This window comes from Mirounga leonina, unplaced genomic scaffold (genome assembly GCF_011800145.1).
Source record: "Mirounga leonina isolate KUSES-001 unplaced genomic scaffold, KU_Mleo_1.0 Mir_447, whole genome shotgun sequence".
Lineage (NCBI taxonomy): Eukaryota > Metazoa > Chordata > Mammalia > Carnivora > Phocidae > Mirounga > Mirounga leonina.
Genome location: NW_023270757.1, coordinates 5,487,544 through 5,505,544, shown reverse-complemented (window position 1 = coordinate 5,505,544; position 18,001 = coordinate 5,487,544). Strand labels below are relative to the sequence as shown.

Here is an 18,001-nt window from a genome sequence, read left to right as displayed (position 1 = left end):
CTGATTCTAAGGTAAAGTAATTTGTCCAAGGCAAATGCTAATAAATGCCTGAGCTGACATTCCAACCCCAGTGGACAGCCTCCAAAGCCCATGTTCCTGAACCCCGTGCTCTGCACACCACAGCACACACACAGGGGTCAAGGTGAGGAAGCAGCAGCCCTAAGGGGCTAAGTGATTTGCCAAAGATTAAAGAACTGGTTGGCCGGCTGCTCTATTCACTTACGCAAACAGAACATGGAAAGCGTCAAATTCTGGGATATAGTGAAGTCAAAAAAAACTACAAGTCATATACATGGGTCCTGGCAGTGAGGAGACGCAGACACTGGTGTGGGAGTACTTCTCCTGGGAGCGGGCCTTCCAGCACACGGGCAAAGCCCTCAGTCAGGGCAAGATCTGCCAAGTGAACATCTCATGCCCTCGCCTAGCTGCCTGTACCTGCCCTTCAGGGAGATGGGGGTCATTACCAGAAAATGAACATTGAACCCTTAAAAAAAAATGTCAACTCTTAAAACCAACAAATAAACTTAACAGATCTTAGCACAATTCCGAGGTTCAGCCGTGACCTGCACATCACTTTATTTTACAAATATTTGTTTGTTTTACAAATGTTTGTTTTTTAGAAATAATTTTGTAAATATAGTACAAGAGAAGGAGGAGGAGGAAGGGGTGGGGAGGGCTTAATGTTCTGCTCTAGGATTACAGCTGAAGTGAAAGGAAATGCAATAGTAATAAGCAGAGAGGCCAGACTATAAATCAGATTTCTCCCGGATCCACTATTTCCTTGAAAAAGGTCCTTATTCTTCCTTGGCCTCTGTTTCCTCACCTACACAATAAGTGATACCTTTCAGGGCCATTAAAATAGTTAAATGTGATAACGTGTGTAAATGTATTATGGCCCAATCGAAGTCCCCAGGGCGCAGGCGTGCACACTCACACCCACAGACAGAGCAAGGCTCCAGGAAACTCAGTCCCCTTTCTGGTCCAGGCCAATCAGAGTTACCAATGTAATGGATACAGGTCATTAAACATTCATCAAAACTCACAGAACGTACAACATCACAAGTGAACCCAAATGAAACTATGGGCTTTAGATAATCGTAACTGGTTCATCAATTGTAATAATCATAACTGGTTCATCAATTGTAGTATACTATACTAATACAAGATGTTAGTAGCTGGGGAAACTGAGGGGGGGCAGTGGTATATGTGAGAACTCTATTCAATTCTTCTATAAACAGAAATCTGGGCTCAGAAACTAAGGTTTATCAATTAAAAAAAATTATTAGTTAAGCCATACTTTGACATGTTCCGTGATTTAGGTTGAATTGACTCTCTGGTAACACCCAACAGAGCTAGAAAATTTTCTATAGAGCAGTGCAGGGCCACTGGCAACAAAAAAGAAGCAAGGCAAACCAGAATGACTTCTGAATGCTCCCACTTCCTGGCGTTCAGAACTGAGCGCGATTTTATCCGCGCTGTAGAGCTCTGTCCTTCCTCACGATCTGCATTCATCCAGCTATTCCGGCACCAGCAGGGACTGAGGTCCCCAGTGTGAACCCAGCGCCAGCATTAGGTCTCCTGCGAACACATGGGTCCCCAACGCCTCTGTGGTCCGCTGAGCTTACTTGCATTAAGAAGAGTGGAAACTTAATCTGCTTACTTTGGCAGAATTGGGGGTGGGCTGTGGTGAGTGGGGGGCTGGGAGACTGCTCTCAGGCAATGAGATTAAAAATGCTTCAGTCCTAGTTCAAAAACAAAATCTCCGTAAACATCACAGGCTGCCAAAAAAAAAAGAACCTGAATGTCTGATTAGATGACTTATTGTTGAATCCATGTGTGCACAAGAATATGGCAACATATAAGAACGGCCTCATATAACATTACAAACACCACCAAGTCAGAGAAGTGTTTTAAAAGAGAGACAGGGGCACCTGGGTGGCTCAGTCAACTAAGCGGCCAACTCTTGGTTTCGGCTCAGGTCGAGATCTCAGGATCCTGAGATCGAGCCCCACCAGTGGCTCCTCCCTCAGCACAGAGTCTGCTTCTCTCCCTCTCTCTCTTCCTCTGCCCTCCCCCTGCTCACACACACTCTCTCTCGAATAAATAAATAAATAAATAAAATCTTTAAAAAGAGAGACAAATATGGCACACACAAGTGGTCTTGGCTTTTAACACTTTCTTAGAGTCTCCAAGACACAAACAGACTTTTTTAAAAGTGAGTTTGCAAATCATTTGTCTAGAAGTGAGAACATATTTGCCACAGGCGGAGCGTCCAGACTAGCTGACAAAGGCAGTTCACACCGTGATGTCACTGAGCACTACATAAACTCAACATGGTGGAAGAGACTTCCGGGGAAACCACACTAACATACCTGTCCTTCAAAGTATGAATGTGAATCTATAGGTCCACAGGTATTATTTTATTTCCTGCTGCTGTAGTAATGTCCTCAGAATTTTGAAGATCAGTTAACTAACACCAAGCAGAGGCCTTGATATGGTGGCATGGTCTTTATGGGTTGAATTTTGTTCCTGGGTTCTATACCCCAGAATACTCCTGGTTCTCTTTCGACCTAACCACTGCCTTTTTCTCTTTTATTCGCTCTTCCTTCTCTTTCTACCTTTTTTTTTTCTTCTCTGGGTCACACTGCACTGCTAAAAATATGGCATTTCTTAAAATTTTAACCTCAGCTAGCTTCTCACTCCATATCCACTCCCACTCCCACAGCCTTTGGCTAACACCTCTAGGCTTATGTGTTCCCAAACCACAGCCCTACCCTGTCCCATAGCCTCCAGTCACATGGTCACAAAGACCTGCTGGACCCTCCTCACCTCTATACCCCTATTTATGTCTGCCCCCTGTGGAGAAAGGATCCCCTTTCTCCACAACCTCTCTTACACTGTTGGTGGGAATGCAAGTTGGTACAGCCACTTTGGAAAACAGTGTGGCGGTGCCTCAAAAAATTAAAAATAGAGCTACCCTATGACCCAGCAATTGCACTACCGGGTATTTACCACAAAGACACAGATGTAGTGAAAAGAAGGGCCCTATGCACCCCAATGTTCATGGCAGCAATGTCCGCAATAGCCAAACTGTGGAAAGAGCCGAGATGCCCTTCAACAGATGAATGGATAAAGATGATGTGGTCCATATATACAAAGTAATACTACTCAGCCATCAGAAAGGATGAATACCCAACTTTTCCATCAACATGGATGGGACTGGAGGAGATTATGCTAAGTGAAATAAGTCAAGCAGAGAAAGTCAATTATCATATGGTTTCATTTATTTGTGGAACATAAGGAATAACATGGAGGACATTAGGAGAAGGAAGGGAAAAATGAAGGGGGGGAATCAGAGGGGGAGATGAACCATGAGAGACTATGGACTCTGAGAAACAAACAGGGTTTTAGAGGGGAGGGGGAGAGGGGAGGGGTTAGCCCGGTGGTGGGTATTAAGGAGGGCACGTACTGCATGGAGCACTCGGTGTTATAAGAAAACTATGAATCATGGATCACTACATCAAAAACTAATGATGTATTGTATGGTGACTAACATAACATAATAAAATAAAATTTAAAAAAAAGAGAGAGAGAAATATCTTGAGAGGTGCCCATAGCTCCATTTTTGGCCTCCTCTGGTTAAATAATTTTCCAAATTCCTAAGCAAAGATACAGAAGACAAGCTTATCCAATTCACAAACAGCACAAATCCAAAAAAGTTAACTGTTATCACTGAGGACACAATCGAGATCCACGGTCTCAATAATCGGAAGCTGGAATAATGGACTGAAGCCAGTAATGTTTGTTCACTTTCTGCAGCACAAATGTAAAACTACATTCCCAAAAAATCAATTGCATACAAATGGGAAAGCGCAAACCTACTTTGGCAGTAATTTATGAAAAAAATAGTCTGTCTTTGAACTATTTGAAAGAGGAGTAACTTTACCCTCTGGGTTCAGGGTGCAGATCCAGGGAGGATAGGCGGAATTGCACCCTACTTTTTTTTTTTTTTTAAGATTTATTTACTTATTTGTGAGAGAGACAGCATGAGCAGGAGGGGCAGGGGAAGAGGGAGAGAATCTCAAGCAGACTCCGCATTGAGCATGGAGCCCCACACAGGACTCTGTCTCATGACCCTGAGATCACGACCTGAGCTGAAACCAAGAATCAGACCTTCAACCAACTGTGCCACCCAGGTGCCCTGTACCCTATTTTTAGAAAGAACTTTCCTTCAGAGTTGTCCAATAATGGCAAGAGCTGAGATGTAGACAGAGGAAGGGATTCTGGTCCCAGAGAGGGAGTGTGGATTTGGTCCTTTCTGGGGTCCCTTTCAACTGTGAGACCTGATTTCCCTGCATGATTGTCCCCTGCCCATCTCCCCAGCCCCTTCTCACAGGACTCTCTTCCTTGCCCCTGACAAGCTAGTCACACGGTTCTTCTTCCCTTCTTAAACTCACCACACTGCCCACTCTGAGCCTTTGTATGTTTCATCCGTGCTGTTCCATCTGCCGTGAATGCCCTTCACCCACTTCTACCAAATTTCCATTTGCCTGGCTAACTTTTTTTTTTTAAGATTTTATTTATTTATGAGAGAGAGAGCGTGCGCACACACAAGTAGGGGGAGCGGCAGGCAGAGGGAGAAGCAGACTCCCTGCTCAGCAGGGAGCCCAACACGGGACTCGATCCCAGGACCCTGGGACCACAACCCAGGCCAAAGGCAGACGCTTAACCAACTGAGCCACCCAGGCATCCCTGCCTGGCTAATTTCTATCCATCCGTCAGGTCTCAACCTCCCAGACTGGTATTATCTGCTTGCGTGGAATCCTGCAATACCCTCACCACGTGTGGCATTTCATTGTTTATTTGCAGTCATTTTTTTAAAAGTTGACCTTTTCACCCTAGTCTGTAAGCTTCTTGAAGATAACAACCATGATTGTTCTGCTCACTCAAGTCTCTCTGTCCTGGTCATCTTCTCTGGCCCAGAGCAGATTAGTAAATATTAGTTGAGTGACTGACTTATCACAGTGCAAACACCGGACCTATAAGAAAATAGGTGGGAGAGAGAGAAAGACCAGGGGGGAGCACCGCATGTTTGAATGGCTAAGGCTTGTCATTTTCTTTTCGGTGATAGTTCACAAGCTGCCCGTAGTACAATCCCCGAGTTTCAAATTCTCAAACATTTCCCCCTGAAGTGGGACCCCTGGCTACAATGGAGCAAAATCCTTCCCTCCAAAAAAAATAAAATAATTTATTTCCTGATGTATTTATATCTGAAACAGCTATAAAAGTCTTCAATTCTGGAGGGTCAGGAAGAAATGAGGGCAGAATGATTTTCACAGTGCCCTTGCTGTCTCTGTACTAATCACTTTGATGGTCCAGGAGCTCATGGGTCTGCTCATGGGCCCACCCATGGGTCCCACCAAGTGGACCAAGGGCAGAGAAGTGGTGGGCTAACAACTATTCTGCCTCGTCAATGAAATCTGGAAGAAAGCTTGATTTCCCATTTCTCTTTTCTTTTTACCTAGGGATTGAATGGCTTGCCACATGTGTGATTCTTTCCAGCCTTCACACCCGTGTTAGCCCTTTTCCAGAGAAGAAATTCTCACTGAGCACTTATCATACATCATGGACCATGCCAGGTGCTTTTCAAACGTCCTTTAGCCTTCATGAACATCTGGTAAGTGTCCATACCCTCATGTGACTCAGAGGAAACTGGCTAAGTAACTGGGCCAGTATCACAGAACCAAAGAACACTGCAGCCCAGAACTGGAACCCAGCTGAAATTTATTCAAAGATCTTTTTTTTTTTCTATTACACCACTCCGATTTAATATTTGAGCTCTCCTATTAATACTACTTTTGGGTTTCAAAACAATCACTAATGCTTATTGGATGACATAGAATTATTCCACCATGTTATAACAAAGAGAAAGATTTACATAAAACAGAATTAGAGTACTGCTCTTGTGTGTTGCTATGTTGCCTTTCCCAGGAGGAGAATCACTTTAACAGGAGAAACAAATCTGGGCTATGGAAGGGATTTGATAGGAAACACCCAACAACTTTTAAACATGTGGATGAATTCTCATCTGGGAATGTCATTCCTTTCTGAAATTCTCCTAACTTCACAATGGTTTTGGCTTATAATTGACCAAATGAAGAATTTTTGTGCTAACAGGAAATGTAGACCCTGGAATGAAAACGGCATCGAGTGCGACCTCACGAGATCAAGTCCAGGCTCATTTTTGTACGAAGAATATAGGGAGCATTTGTAAGCCCTGAGCAGCTGATAACACTTGACAGAAGGCAGAGATAGGATCCTAGGGATGTGGAAAACCACTGGAAGGACGTGGAGCTCAGTGGGTCCTGGAGTGTTATCTGCCCTGGTCTCTAAAGAAGCCAGATATGAAAGTGTCAAGGATAAAATTGAGAGTGAAGAGTGACACACAATCTTAGAAGCCTTTGCATGAGGCATAAAAGGAGTATTTCTGACATCGTACCAGCAACCTCATAAACAGGGAGGGAGAAAAGTGAAACCGAAGACTATTTTGCCACCTCCTTTAAACCTACTAACAAGAGGCCAAGAACCTTTGGTCAAAAATATCCTAACTTTGGGGCGCCTGGGTGGCTCAGTTGGTTGGGTGTCTGCCTCCGGCTCAGGTCATGATCTCAGGGTCCTGGGATCGAGCCCCGCATCAGGCTCCCTGCTCAGCGGGAGGCCTGCTTCTCTCTCTCCCTCTACTACTCCTCCCTGCTTGTACTCTCTCACTCTCTCTGTCGAATAAATAAATTAAAAAAAAAAAAAATCCTAACTTTGCAGTAGGCCCCATACACTGTCCTCCAGCGAGTAGTTTTCCACCCAAACGTAATATCTGCAGACAGCTTAGAAGCTTCGTTGGTCAGAAAAGCGCTCAGATCACAGCTATATTTTCTTATCTTGATGGCCAAGTCTTAGAACCCTTTGAAATGTTGCAGTCATGGCAGTAAGAGAAACTATAGAAGACAAAATGTGGATTTCATTAGGGAGTTGTTGTTTTTTTCCCAGACCCTCAAAGGTCTCTGTTGGAGCCTCTCACCTGGTAGCACAAAAGCTACTAAATCTCTTGAATGAAAGGGTCAGGTGCGAGCTGTGTAAGCACGAAGCCCTGCTAAGCCCTGCTCAGACCACCCAGCTCTCCAAAGGGGGGGAGCAACACCAGATTCAGACAAGATAAGAAGCTGCTGTCCTAGGTTACCCGGCCCAGGGAGACAGCCTTCCAGAGAGTTACAGGAGCCCATTGTGAGGAATGACTGTGTGCTCTGCAAAGGTAGAATTTGTCTAACTCACTCTACCGGTGGTCTTGGTTTCTGAGGAGAGACAGACAAGTTAAAAGATATTTTTGAAAAATGTTAAAAAAAAAAAAGAAGAAGAAGAAAAGAAAAGCAGGAAGCCAAATCTTGGGGCCTGTTTTCAAAACGCAAATGCTACAAAGCTCCCATTCCCCCTTGTCTGTGTTTAGAAGACTGAGCCATGTCCGCCAATGTCAGAGTATCAGAACTGGAAAGTTGGGGCGCCTGGGTGGCTCAGTCGTTGAGCGTCTGCCTTCGGCTCAGGTCATGATCCCAGGGTCCTGGGATCGAGCCCCACGTCGGGCTCCCTGCTCCGCGGGACGCCTGCTTCTCCCTCTCCCACTCCCCCTGCTTGTGTTCCCTCTCTCGCTGTGTCTCTCTCTGTCAAATAAATAAAATATTAGAAAAAAAAAAAAAGAACTGGAAAGATACTCAAACTCATTTAACTCAACCCTTTCCTTTTATTGGAGGAGGAAGTGAAGTTTAGGGAGATCAGCCGGCTCACCCAAGATTGGTTAGCAACAGCTAAGGCTTGAAACAGCGTGAGGACAAGGGCTCTGTCCACACACTGATCTTTCTGGAGTCCCTGGAAAGTAGCACGGAGCCTGGCACGTAGCGGGCACCCACAAACATCTGGAGTGAGGAGAGGGGGGAAAAGGAAGGGACACTGATGACCACATCCTATTTTCTCTTTCCTGTAAACATACAATGGCATAAAACATCATCGAGGATGGGGATGGAGGCTGAGTTATTACCTTCATACGTTGTCAAATGAGGACCTCAGCATAATGGAGGAATCACTTCCTGTTTCTCCCAATCCCTGTGGGTTGGTCTAATCCAAACTCAGTTTCTAGGAATTGCTCCTGAACAGTCCCAAGAAATAATCCAGCTCAGTTCAGCCCCACTCGGCCTAGCCCATCCCCAGAAGCAGAGTATCCCTGGGAGGCTGATAAAGAATTGAGAACCGCCCTGGGTTGAAAGTTTCTAAGATGAACATTGCTTGGCCATGTGCGGTCAGGTCAGACCACACATCCCAACACATGGAGGTGGGTACATGGCGTGCAAGTACCTTTGCCCAACTCCCTTCCTCACTCGTGGGAATGGAAAGGCGAAGATGGAAAAAAGAGCAAGGAAATAAAGATGAGGTTGGTGGGAAAGTTGGTCAAAAGCCCTGGTTTATCAGCCAAGCATGCAAAGCCATGTCGCATATAACTTATGTTCAACATCAGCTGAAATTCCAGTTTATCATTTAGATATGAGGTTTCACATTAACCAAGTACGTGACAAGAATTTAATTGCCCAGGACAACATAGAGCAGTGCTTATCCAAATGTGATCTCACCTGCTTCAGAATCACCTGGGTAAATTCTTGGCCCCTCCCCAGGCCTAAAACCCTTCGGTGGGGCGGGGGCGGGGGGGGGTGCCCTAGGCACCTGCCTTTCAGCAAGGACCCAAGTGGTTCCCATTCACACTAAGTTTTGAGAATTCCTGATAGACAGAAAGACCAAGGGTAGTTACCATTTTCCTAGAATCATACTGAAGGCACTTTTACCAAGTATAGGCAGGGGACTGCAAAGCAATTCTTCAGGCTTTAACTAGAGTCAGGAATGGTGCTGTCAGTTTTCTGGAGCAGAAACCTGAGGAGCATTTGGATCACTAGGTCTAGTCGGCGAAGCAGTCGTGAAGAGGTTAATCTCTCCAGCAAGATTCCCAGGCCATAATCTCCAACCAGCCCCCGGAAATGCTCTTTTTAAGCTTTGTAATTCACACCAGGCAACAAGACTAAGCACAAGAGTCCAAAAAAAAAAAAAAAAAGCAGAAAGGAAAATTAAATGCCTTGAAAATTACTTCTGTGATCCAGATGAAAACTAAAAGAAACTATTCACTACAGCACCAAAGTCTCTGGACCGAATCTGGGTAATGTGCAAAAAAGAACTTAAACATCAGTCCCAAACTTCAGAACAAAATGATTTCTTTGCCTCTCCAACACTCCCTCTCATCCCCATAAAAATAGAAATCATGCTTTTAAAAATATATCTCCAAGTAGAACTAAATCAAAGCCAGGTATCCAAAACTCATCTCATGCAAATTTCTCTCTCTTTATACCATGAGGAGATTATTCGTCGTGTTAATTTTTTCATCATTTCCCTTTGCCATTTCATGTAGCTGAGAAGAAACATCCTGATCTGGGGTGGTGGTGGTGAGGGTGGATTACAAAATTTAAAATGGTGATTTCGTTGGTGAGTGCCATGGGGATGGATTCGGAAGAGAGTTATAAATTGTGTTGCATAATAGAGAGACTCCCATTGTGGGCATATGGGTTTTTAACAGTGCAAACAGCCGCCCTTCTGAGTTGACATGAGAATTAAACTTTTGCAAGCGGACTCTGAAAACCCTTCTTGCGAGGATACTTGAAGTGAACTCTACCACGCAAACCAACCACCTCGGGAGCATTCTGCTAACAGAACATTCGCAGTCAAGATGAGAGGAAGTACATAAAGCAGATACTTACAGGTAGTGGTTTTCCTTTCCAAGCTAAAAAGCTAGAAACTCTGGGCCCCGGGGCAGGCGGGGAAGAGTCACTGACCCGGGAATCTCTGGTTTAAAGGGCTGTGAGAGGAAGGGGGAGGAACAAGATCCCAGGAAAGGAAAGAGAGCTGAAATTCCAGTCTTTCAGGTCAGCTGAGTGTGAGCTTTCTTTGTACTAGAAATCCCTTAACCCACCCAACGGGAAAACATAGACCTGAAGTTCACATACTCACTCCACTGTCCTTGCTGGTCCTGTCCAAGGCGGCGGCGGCGGCGGCTTGGGCTTTGGAAACTTCCCGACTGCCCAGCCCCAGGACTCCCCCTGCGGAGGGCATGATAAAGGATGCGTGCAGAGCTTGCGGGGGAGCCCGACCTCCCTGGCGGAGAGCCAGGGCTCCCCAGCCCCTTCTGCTGGTTGGGCCCGCAGGGACCAAACTGAGCTTTTGTTAATAGGTCGCTTGCTCGGCTCCCTAGCCTCTCGCCAGCCTCCCCTACCACTACTGGTTCTGTACGAAGTGCTCTGCCGCCGGCTGAGCCGAAGCGGCCGCTCCCGCCCGCCGCACACGCGCACGCACACGCACACACGCTTGCACACACGCTCGCACACGGCATGCACACAGCCACCCAAACACACCGCACCCAGGCGCCCACGGGCTACGCACACACAGACCCACACTCACAGGCGTGCACGCATCCACACGCGCGAGTATGTGTGCACACTCACACATGCCACACGCGCGCGCACGAGCCCCCACCCACAGTCATCCTCACGCACCCACACATGCTCACGAACGCCCGCCGCGTGCATACGCACACACTCCTTTCCCCGGACCTTCAAACTCCTCAAACACTTTTCTCTCCCTGAACCTCTTTTCTGGAAACACACGCCCTCCTCCCCGGAAAGGTTTTTATTCAAATTCAGACAAGATGCTCCGCACTCCGCGAGGAGGAGGAAAGGGGAACTGGCCCCTTCGGACTTTTGTCACAGCCTTTAAAGAAAAAGAGGAGCTTCTGTTTGTAAGCCCCACCTTCGTTGTTCAGCCTACAAGGCTCTTCCCGTGTTTGGATGCTTTGTAAAAAGTCACAAAAATTCCCGTCATCTCATCTCATTTACATAGAGTGCACGACCCCGCCCATTGAGACACAGCCCAGGTCATGAAACGGCCCCCGCAGAAATTCATTTCATTAAACTTGTCAGGGTTCAGTGGGCGGGGGAAAGTCTTGCTCCCTAACAACTGCATAATAAAATGCCTTCCTGTATTTCATCTCCACCAGCAAAAAATAAAAAAAAAAAGTAATGGCATGCCATCTGTCCCAACTTTTAAATTGACCATAAATAGAGAAGTTCAAGTGTTATCTCACTTTGGGGAAAATGTTTATATTGAGACATGTCTGGTTGTTCTAAACTTTAGCCAAAAGCACAAGGCCCTGTAAACCCAGTTCCCCCTAGACTGTGGTTCCCCGTCACAAGGTGACAAGCCATACCCCCTTCCTTGGAAACAATGAGAAGAGAGAAGGAAAGTGAAAAGAAAGGAAAGTGTATGAGGAAGGAAGGAAGGAAGGAAGGAAGGAAGGAAGGAAGGAAGGAGAGAGAGAGAGAGAAAGAAAGAAAGAAAGAAAGAAAGAAAGAAAGAAAGAAAGAAAGAAAGAAAGAGAGAAAGAAAGAAAAAGAATGCAAGAGAGAAAAATTATTTCATTTTACAACATGCTTTACGGATACTTTAGGAAGGAGGGGTACATATACACTTACTCAAAGTCACCAGAACTTTAAAATTTTCAAGAATCTCTCGATTCAGGACACCTGGGTGGCTCAGTCATTTAAGGGTCTGCCTTTAGCTCAGGTCATGATCCCAGGGTCCTGGGATTGAGTCCCATGGGTCTCCTTGCTCAGCAGGGAGACTGCTTCTCCCTCTGCCTGCCACTCCCCCTCCTTGTGCTCTCTCTCTCTCTCTGACAAATGAATAAATAAAATCTTAAAAAAAAAAGAGGAATCTATAGATTCACCCCATTTGCTCTGATAATGGATGAAACCTGTTGAAGAAACACGAGGCTCTCCATAAGTAAACAAAAATTGTTTGCTAAACAATTATTAGTAAACAAAATATAGTGACAATGTATGACTCGTGTACTAATCTCGAAAGGGCAAAAAATAAAGCTTTAATGATAAGTTAGGAATCACAGTGTGATAGATGATTTTTGTTCTCAGACTGAATTTAAAAATTTACCAGGCTTGTGAATATCTTAACCACAAAGAAATGAAGATGATCGTAACTACTACTAGTTGAGATCCAAAATCCATTTGATAAAGGAATGATAGAAGGTAGTTTCGTCGATATGCTTCTCTTAACATCTGGGTTAAATAAAGTTTATGGATTAGTCAAGAAACAGAAATAAATATTTTACATCACTTCTATGGGGGGAAAAATACGTTCACCATTCTAAGCAAAAAATAATAAAGTTAAATTGAAACGTATTTCAGAATGTCTGCAGGAAATGTAATTTTCTTTAAGTTAATCAGTATATGTATGATGCTGGGTCTAATGTTTTGCTGAACATATTCTAGAATAGACAGACATAGAGTTCGGCTAGCCAAAATATCTTGAAATCTGAAGTACCTGCTTATACAAATAAGTCTCGCTCTCTTAAATTTCCCACAAATGGATGGGGGCTGTTAAAATAATACAATTATCAACTTCAGTAAAGTACTCCTTGAAAAGCTGAAATGCAAAGCCAAATGCTTAAAAAGAACAAGCAAAGGAACAACAAAGAATCTCTCCCCTAAAAGCATGTGATATTGTGCTGGAACAAAATGCATTTTAAAGAAATCATTCTATTTCTAACCTTAGGGTTGGAGTGATGTGTAAAACATAAAATATTTTGGAGATTAGCATTGCCTTTTGGATTGTAACATGTATAATTTTTGCTGAACTGTTACAGAATATAGCAGTCTCTGAGAAGCAAAGCCAACATCCTCACCAACAACTCCCATAAGCGAATTAAGAGTGTGCCTATTAAAGATTGCTGATGGCACCGAGCACATTGCCCTGTGAAAATGGTTTTCCCCTGAGTCTATAAAACCTGATGACTACCGGGAGCAACGCTGCAACAAGGAGTGGAAGAGTCACACTCTAAATAGATCAACTTAAAATAAAACAAAAAGTAAGTAAAATAAAAGCAAAATAAAATACCCTGTACAGCAGAAAAGAACAGAAACACAACCCAGCAAGAATGTTGGAGGCAGAGGCTTACTGAGTTCAGGGTTGGGAGTGACAGGGTAGCTAGGGAATGAAACAAACCCCTCCCACCACCCCCCACCCCCTCCCCACAGCAAGACATGAAGAAGAGGGGTGTGCTCTGCTCAAAATCAGAGGAGTGTAGATGGATATCACTCTAAACCTAAGTGCAGAAGAGTGTAGATGGATATCACTCTAAACCTAAGTGCAAAATCCTAACTAACATATTTACAAATCTAATCTATTTTGAAAGACACTATAATCAATATGGTTTATTTCAGGATGGCAAGGATGGTTCAAAATGAACACATCTAGCAGTTCCGTATTTTAAAGGAGAAAAAAAAAGCCACACAATTGTCTTAATAAATGCAGAAGAGTGCTATTCAGTAAAATTCAATACTCATTCTCTAACAACAACAACAACAACAACAAAACATCATTAGCCAACTAGGAATAGAAGTCTTTTTACATGATCAGGGACATCTATCAGAAATCTTATGCTTGGGCACCTGGGTGGCTCCGTTGGTTAAGCGACTGCCTTCGGCTCAGGTCATGATCCTGGAGTCCCGGGATCGAGTCCCGCATCAGGCTCCGTGCTCGGTAGGGAGTCTGCTTCTCTCTCTGCCCCTCCCCCCTCTCATGTACTCTCTCTCTCTCATTCTCGCTCTCTCAAATAAATAATCTTTAGAGAAAAAAAAAGAAATCTTATGCTTAATGGTAAAATTTTAGTAACCACTAAAGAAGGAACAGGACAAAAATGCCTGCTACATTCCCCACAATTCAACATGGGATAGGAGATCCTAGCCAATACAATAAGTCAAGAATAAAAAATAAGGCATGAGGATTGGAAAGGAAGAAAATAACCCTATTATTTGTAAAAGATACGAGTCTCTCTCTAAAATATATTTTAAAAATCTTCTCGGGGCGCCTGGGTGGCTCAGTCGTTAAGCAGCTGCCTTCAGCTCAGGTCATGATCCCGGGGTCCTGGGATCAAGCCCCACATTGGGCTCCCTGCTCAGTGGGAAGCCTGTTTCTCCCTCTTCCGCTCCCCCTGCTTGTGTTCCCTCTCTTGCTGTCTCTCTCTGTGAAATAAATAAATAAAATATTTTTAAAAAAAAATAAAATAAAAATAAAAACCTTCTCAATGAGGATGCTAAAGAAGGTGCTCCTGATGGGAGAGACACAGAATGGACAGACTTTCCCAAAACACCCACTAAGTAATACACTTGTTAACGAAGGAATCCTTCTCCCAGCACTTTATGTCAGGAGCCAATGGTCCAGCTGGAGATCTGAAAGAATTAATGACTTGGGTTCTTTTCATTTTATGATGGCTGATACTCAAATCATGTGCTTCACTGAATCTATTAGAGCAAATGTTTCCCATCCTCCATTTCAAGGCTATTGCTTGTGGAAATGGGAACTTCAGACTAAAAATTCTACTTATCACATTATCATGTCCACATTTGTCCATTAACTTCCAGCAGGAAATCAGAATAAACTGACTCATTCCATTCCACTGTGCCTTCACAATTGAAAATTAAATAGGCAATGCATTTTTCTTGATAATTAACTTGAACACAGCTCCAAATACTAGCATTAAAGTAAACAGACATTAGGATTTCTGTACACACATTAAAAACATGAAAAAATCATCAGGAATCCTTTCTATGTCCATCTTTTATAGGACAAGGGAAAATGCACCAAAGGCAACATAAACAACTTAATTTTATGATGTTTTGCATTTCAGCTGTCTGAGATTTGGGATTGATTTGGTCTTTCAAAGCTTAGCACCAGGAACAATTTCATCTTTCCAAGCATAACATAAGGAGTTGGGAGTTTTCACTTATTGACTCTGGAAAAATATCCTAATTCCAGCTCCCTCAAAAGATGATGAATTTTGTATCATAAAGAATCAAAATAAAAACAGTTGTTACATTTAAAAAAAGAAATCATGGCAACTTAGGCCAAGTCAGAATACTGTACTCTGAAAGTAACAACAAACCCACAGGCAAAAGATGCTTTTCACACCTTAGAAGTAAATGGCACAAATCTACTAACAAAATCTCAAACTTGCTTAGAAATATGAGGCTGAAGTCACACACCGTACATGTCTTGCAAGAATCAGAATGAGCTGATCTATTAAATTCTCTGCAACGAGGGTACTGAACCTTAGTATAAGCTAGGCTCTGCACAGACCATGGGAGGGGACAGAGAGGAGTAAGACCTAGTGCCTGCTCTCAAAAATCTTACAATACAATCGGAGAAGATAAGAATATATAGAGAGATATCCAAATGGCCAATAGACACATGAAAAAGTGCTCAACATCACTTGGCATCAGGGAAATCCAAATCAAAATCTCAAAGAGATACCACCTCATACCAGTCAGAATGGCTAAAATTAACAAGTCAGGAAACGACAGATGTTGGCGGGGATGTGGAGAAAGGGGAACCCTCCTACACTGTTGGTGGGAATGCAAGCTGGTGCAGCCACTCTGGAAAACAGTATGGAGGTTCCTCAAAAAGTTGAAAATAGAGCTACCACACGATCCAGCAATTGTACTACTGGGTATTTACCCCAAAGATACAAATGTAGAGATCTGAAGGGATATGTGAACCCTGATGTTTATAGCAGCAATGTCCACAATAGCCAAACTATGGAAAGAGCCAAGATGTCCATCGACAGATGAATGGATAAAGAAGATGTGGTATATATATATAATGGAATATTATGCAGCCATCAAAAGGAATGAAATCATGCCATTTGCAACAACATGGACGGAACTGGAGGGTATTATGCTGAGCGAAATAAGTCAATCAGAGAAAGACATGTATCATATGATCTCACTGATATGAGGAATTCTTAATCTCAGGAAACAAACTGAGGGTTGCTGGAGTGGTGGGGGGTGGGAGGGATGGGGTGGCTGGGTGATAGACATTGGGGAGGGTATGTGCTATGGTGAGCGCTGTGAATTGTGTAAGACTGTTGAATCGCAGACCTGTACCTCTGAAACAAATAATACATTATATGTTAAAAAAAAAAAAAGAAGAAGAAGAAGAAGATAGTAGGAAGGGAAAAATGAAGGGGGGGAATCGGAGGGGGAGAGGAGCCATGAGAGACTACGGACTCTGAGAAACAAACTGAGGGTTCTAGAGGGGAGGGGAGTGGGGGGATGGGTTAGCCTGGTGGTGGGTATTGAGGAGGGCACGTTCTGCATGGAGCACTGGGTGTTATGCACAAACAATGAATCATGGAACACTACATCAAAAACTAATGATGTAATGTATGGTGATTAACATAACATAATAAAATAAAAAAAATTTAAAAAAAGAATATATAGACAAATATCATATATTGAGATGTGATTAAGGGTAGCGAACAATTACTGAACATGTACCCCTTTATGTACATGTTCACCTACCTGCATTTATTAACTCATTTAATCCTGACAACTCTAATACCTTGAGTAGATTTAGGGGCTCAAGCCATAGCATGTTTTCTCTCCTTCCATTGACAAGCTCTGCTTTGTTTCACTCTGTATATTAACCTTATTTTCTCCTGGCAAATACAAGCTTTTCCTTTTTCTTTTTTAAATTTTTATTTGTTTTTTACTGAAGTATAGTTGGCATATAATATTAGTTTCAGGTGTATGAAACCGTGATTCAACGTGTGTGTGTGTGTGTGTGTGTGTATATATATTATGAAATGCTCACCGTGATCAGTGTAGTTGTATAGGCTTTTTCGTGGGAAAGAAGACAGCCAGCAGCCCAGGTCTACACTCCTATGGCTTGCAATCCTAAAGGAAGACTGTAATCTTTTATATCAGTTTTAGCAGAAAAACCCATGGACGACCGAGGAAGAAGTAGGAGTTTTAGATGGTTGACACATCAGGACAATGTGGAGTGGGGAAACATTGTCCAAGTGAGAATGGGGAAGAGAGACGGGAGAGCAGCTGGGCGGGACAGTCAGGCACTGTGAGAGCTGTCTAGTTCAGTCTCTAAAGCGGCAGGAGCCGCTGGAGGTTGTGTTTTCATTGAAATGTATTTGACATAAAACATTGTGTAAATTTAAGTGCACAACATGTTGATTTGATACATTTATATAGTGTAATATGATTGCCATTGTAGTGATAATTAGCACCTCTATCATGTTACATAATTATCCTTTCTTTTTAGTGTTTGGAGTAATAATAAGTGCTAGTCTCTTAGCAGGTTCGATGATTATAATACAGTATTGTCTATACTCCCCTTTAGATCTCTAAGGCTTAAAAAAAGAAGTGAGAAACCACGAAATGAAAAGACATGGAGGAAATTTAGGTACATATTAATAAGTTAAGTCATTCTGAAAAGGCTACATACTATACTAATAAAACTATATGACATTCTGGAAAAGGCAAAACTATGGAGACAGTAAAATATCAGAAGTTGGGGATAGGGAGAGATGAACAAATTGAGCACAGAGAATTTTTAGAGCAATAAAACTACTCTGTATGGGGGGCCTGGGTGGCTCAGTCATTAAGCGTCTGCCTTCGGCTCAGGTCATGATCCCGAGGCCCTGGGATCGAGCCCCGCATCGGGCTCCCTGCTCTGCGGGAAGCCTGCTTCTCCCTCTCCCGCTCCCCCTGCTTTTGTTCCCTCTCTTGCTGTGTCTCTCTCTGTCAAATAAATAAATAAATCTTAAAAAAAAAAAAAAAGCTTAAAAAAAAAACTACTCTGTATGATACTTTAATGGTAGATACATGTCTTTATAAATTTGTTCAAATCCCCAGAATGTACAACAGCAAAAGTGAACTTCAAAATGGTCTATAGATGGGGCACCCGGGTGGCTCAGTCGGTTAAGCATTCAACTTTTGATTTCAGCTCAGATCATGATCTCAGGGTCCTGAGATTGAGCCCCACATCAGGCTGCAAGCTC

General features: G+C 43.3%; 1 protein-coding gene across 1 annotated transcript in view; it reads right to left on the bottom strand.

The window, feature by feature from the left end:
* Positions 1 to 18,001, bottom strand: part of FREM1 (FRAS1 related extracellular matrix 1) — a 236,825-nt gene that overhangs the window by 158,715 nt on the left and 60,109 nt on the right. Inside the window, exon 4 of the mRNA XM_034987965.1 lies at positions 10,090 to 10,178. The gene's annotated coding sequence lies outside the window, so the exon portion shown is untranslated. The remainder of the gene's footprint in view (positions 1 to 10,089; positions 10,179 to 18,001) is intronic.